The following is a 5,065-nucleotide window of genomic DNA, read 5'->3' on the forward strand; positions in this document are numbered from 1 at the left end:
GGCGTTCAAAAACTTTTAGTGACGTTTTCTAAAACGTCACTAAATAATATAACATTTTCATAAGTAATCTAGGAAAATACATTTAGTGATGTTTTGAAGACCTTTTTAGTGACGCCTTTAAAATGCTGCAAATAATCAATCATATAGTGACATTTTAAAGATGTCGCCAAAACATTTGCTCCCTGTTTTTTAGTGACATTTTTAAAGCGTCGCTATAGAATTGATTATTTGCGGTGTTTTAAAGGCGTCACTAAAAAGGATTTCCAGCAACGTCTTTAAAACGTTGCAAAAACCTGCTTTTTTTTTTTTTTTTTTTTTTTTAATGCTGTATAAACTTGCTTAAAATTCAACAATAACTAACACAAGCTTGTAATAAATCAAATATACCTATTAATCATCAATATTCCACAATAACACATTAACCATAGTCAATATATATATATTTAATACCAATACATATATCATCTTGAGTTGAACAAATACTTGTCTATCTACAAAACAAAACAACCACCTAAACTATAACAATATTAAACAAAGTACAATACTTCCAAAATAAATGTGGTTGTAACCAAACACTTGTCTACCTATACCAAAAAAACAACCACCCAAACTATGGCAATATTATAAACAAAGTACAATAGTTCCAAAATAATTGTGGTTGTTCAAAACAACTATGTAATAACCCATGGAGTCCTTAAAACACTGCATGTACCACTATATGCTAGTTTCTTGATGGGATAAAGCCTATGATCTTTAAGGAGTTGGAGATGGATGATCTAAATCGAAACCACCTTGAATACAAATTAAAGTATCTAATAAGTTCATAAAGAAATCATTTCAAGTAACAAAATAATAGTTACTATACTTAAAAAATTTTAAAACCAAATACATTCTTAAAACATTAAAATTTAATACCTGACTAGCTTCTGAAGAATGATTTTGCTGATTTTGCACTAGTTGCATCAATATATAGCCAACATTGTTGAATGTGCACATTTTCGACATGGACAAACAATCGTACCATCTCGTTGTGCATGTTGAGATGCAAATTCAAGAATTGTGCAACTCCAATTCTATATTCCACAGATGTCCTATTTCTAGTGTCCATCCAACTCTTGTCCATAGCTATAGAACAAAACAACTAAACAATCCACCACAAAAACAATTATCAATATAACAATATAGAATGCTTACATGTATTGAAATCTAAAAGTAATCAACAACCATAACTCAACGACATCCAAATGTTCAAAAAATAATAAACATTCCTAATATGAATGTAAACCGTCTTATAATACCATGCAAGCCACCTGCTTGCTCCAACACAACAATCCTCCCAATATAGTTATCATAATCACAAATATAGAATGCTTACAAGTATTGAAGTCCAAAAATAATCAACAAATATAACTCAAAAATATCCATCCAAATTTTCAAAAAATAATAAACACTTCCAATATGAATGTAAACCGTCCTATAGCACCGTGCAAGCCACCCGCTTGCTCCAACTCAACAATCCACCCCAACACAATTATCATAATCACAAATATAAAATGCTTACAAGTATTAAGTCCAAAAATTAATCAAAAAATAATCTAACTAAATAAATCATTAATTGTAGCACCATGTAGTTAATTGAGAACGTTTAAGATTTAAGTGAGGAGATTTTAAACTTCAGTTGCAACAACTACATGGTCCCAAAAACAAAAATAATCTAACTAGATAAATCATTAATTGTAGCCAAGGGCTAGGGGGCTAGCCCAACTAAATTATGTCTATCCAGAAGACCCAGGTAGTAGTAGTTACTCAAGCTTTATTCTACAAGTAATGACTCACATGTGTAATTATTTTTGAATTAAGCCACATTGGTAATCATGTTTGTTGTTAAAATGTAATGACAGTAACATTACCTATTTTTAGATACTCTCTTAGGATGTAATCACCTTTGAAATTAAATCTTTTTTGGTTTTAATAAATGAATGTTAAGGAAGGATAATGCTATAGCCTACAGTACATTAAAATCATTCCACTTTAGTTTTCTTTTTCTTTTCCTTTATTTCCTTTTATCTTTTTGTGGGTATCCTAAAAAGTTTGTTACTTTTTCCCTTCGAAAGTAAAATAGGCTCTGCATTGGGAAATCTAAGATGCTACCTTCATAAAAGCAAGAAGGTTGCACCAAAATTTGTTGATGATAGTGTTGTGCATGCCAGTAGATTCTAAGTAAGGAAGTAGCATTATGTGGTACACATTTGAAAGTAACATACCATAAATTGTCCCTAAAGGGGAAAGACAATGTTTTTTTTTTTTTTTTTTCGCTATGAACAAGGGATAACATTTAATAAAAGAATCAAGCATAGTTACAAAGTTCAAATAAAAAACTTAAAAAGCTAACAAGAGAAGTCAAAGAGCCAAACATGTCCTAAAGTCAACACATTGTAGCTTTCTCTAAAATATGTTTAAGTCTTACCATCTATGGCCTTGCTAGAAGGTTTCTCCAATTTAGAATCAAGTTAATCAATGTAGGAGCAAAAGGCACAGTATCAGATTTCAACCAATTAATAATAGCTAATGCCTAAAAAAAAAGTCAAGTCTCTAAAGAAATAAAGGAAAACCATGCCACCATAAAAGTTGGAAGGCCTACCTAAATAGGTACATCCCAAAGCTCATCTAGTCATCTCTTGCACTAAAAAGTGATCCCTAAGAATTTGAGGGAAAACCCACTATTCATCTGCCCTCATCAAGGCATTTTGTCATATTCATGTACATTATATAAATAGTGTATATTTTGGGTATGGTTTTTTTATTTATTAAGTTTGCATATTTATTCCTAGGTGCAGTTGAGCTATAAGTATAAACTGCTAAAGAAGAGTCTTGAGTACTGAATATTTTGCAGAACCCAGAAGTTATGATTTTGATATAAAGTATAGCTACAAATTAAACGTAATTTCTATAATTATAAAATAAAAAAAAGAAGTAAGCACTTACAATATAAATGTAAACCACCTTATAGCACCATGCAAGCCACCCGCTTGCTCAAACTCAACAGTCCACCCCAATACAATTATTAACGTTTCAAGTATAAAGTTTTAAGCAAAAATTACTTACTATGCTCAAGCCAAGCAAACGCCTTTCTAAACAAAGTCCAAGCTTATCACAATAAATGAGTACTTAACCTACAAAATAAAAGAGGACAATTAAATGATGTGGAAGGCAAATAAAGGTGCCACTACAAAAAAAATTTATGAGTTAGGACTTGGAACAATTAGGCAAAAAAATTAAGGTCCACTTTGCAGAAAATATTTGAGGTTTAATTATATCCAAACTTTGTCATTTGGTACACATAATGAAACTTACCCATTATGCCTAAATGTCTCAATTGAAAAAGGTACTCCAAATCATCCAAATTTTGCATATGAGAATGCTATTGCAAAAAAATTAATGAGTCATGGTGCATGAAATTTAGTAACAATATATATACATAGAGAGAGATATATATATACACACACACATATATATAAAGAGCATTTAGTTGAGATTATTTACTCACAACAAGAGTGAAACCCCAACACCTAGGCCAATAACACCAAATGAAACCAGCAAAAAAATAAAAATAAAAATAAATAAAGAAAGCCACAACTTTCTTAATTTTCCAAGATTATAAAAAATTACTATAATTTCATATAAAGCAATAATTGTAATTTCTAATATAATAACACACACACACAAAACACAGCTTAATAAAAACTAATTCTCATCCATTACTAATTCCCTCTCATTCTCATTCTTTGCATTCAATGAAAAAATAAAAACTAAAGCAAGCATATACATACATACATACATACATATATATATATATATATATATAATGACAACAAAGATATAATTTTTAAGTAGAAATCCTCATCTAATGGAAGAATCTCCTTGTACACATTAGAATCTCCTCATCTAAGTAAAAATTAATCTCAAGCTAGTTAAACCACAAAACTAATAACAGAAAAAATTCAAAATCTACACAGTATAGAAAAATTACATAGAAAAAAAAAATACAAGATTTACAAACTTATACATAAACTTACAATGATTCAGGCTTTGATGCTCAAGTCTTTTTGCTCAAAAATCCAAATTTGAATAAGAATTTTCTGTACCAAAATCCAACCAAAACAAGCAAACAACAAAATTAGCACAAAATTTCCATGACCCATTAAAGAAAAACCAAATCAAAGCAAACCCATAAGCTAAAACACAAAGACTTACCCTTTAAAAAAACTTGAACACCAAAAAAGAGGGGAAAAAGTATGGTGGTGGCAGTGGGTGGTAGTGGAGGTCGATGATGGCCGCGGTGGCTATGTTGGTGGCAATGGGTGGTGGCTAGAGAGGGAAGAGCATGTAGAAGTGATAAGGAGAGGGGGAGAATATATAATGGGAAATGGAAGCTCTCTGTCTGAGTGAAAAAAGAAAGACAAGAAAGAAAACAATGAAAAACGTGTAAGGGAAAAAGAAACAGAAGAATAAAAAAAGTGAAGGACCAAAAAAAAAAAAAAAAAAGGAAAAAGGAGGGACAAAAAGCATGGGAACTAAAAAGCCCCTTTTCAACCAAATTTTTTGGGTGGGAAGAAGACAAAAATTTTGGGAACATATAGCGACGTTTCTAAAACGTCGTTATATGTTCAACAGAAACGTCGCTATATGATCCCCCAAAATTTTTTTGGCATATACGGCAGGTCTCTTTAAAAACTACAGCGACATTTTACAAAAACGTCGCTATAAACAAAATATACGCCACTAAAGCTGTACTTTTTGCGGTGTTTTAGGAAACGCTGCTATTGTTTTGCGTTACAATGACGTTTATTAAAAAACATCGTGAAAGGTTCACTCTTTAGCGACGTTTTTTAAAAATGTCACAATATACTACATATAGCGGCGGATTTAAAAACGTCACTAAAACAAACGCCGCCTAAACCCAGTTTTCTTGTAGTGGTAATTGGTTAATCTCAATCTTTTAGGCATGAGGAAATGGAAAGTAAAAATAATCGAATTTCTTAAGAAATTAGCTTCTTCTCTTATT

At 31.0% G+C, this 5,065-nt stretch overlaps 1 long non-coding RNA gene across 1 annotated transcript; it reads right to left on the reverse strand.

The window, feature by feature from the left end:
* Nucleotides 1-3,006: 3,006 nt before the first annotated feature.
* On the reverse strand, nt 3,007-4,447 carry LOC136065673 (uncharacterized). Its single transcript, XR_010627278.1, has 3 exons — nt 4,255-4,447; nt 4,077-4,139; nt 3,007-3,173 (listed from the first exon to the last, which is right to left on the reverse strand). It is a non-coding gene; the product is annotated as an uncharacterized LOC136065673 (long non-coding RNA).
* Nucleotides 4,448-5,065: the final 618 nt, after the last annotated feature.

The sequence above is a fragment of the Quercus suber genome, unplaced genomic scaffold, assembly GCF_002906115.3.
Source record: "Quercus suber isolate HL8 unplaced genomic scaffold, Cork oak 2.0 scaffold_1078, whole genome shotgun sequence".
Lineage (NCBI taxonomy): Eukaryota > Viridiplantae > Streptophyta > Magnoliopsida > Fagales > Fagaceae > Quercus > Quercus suber.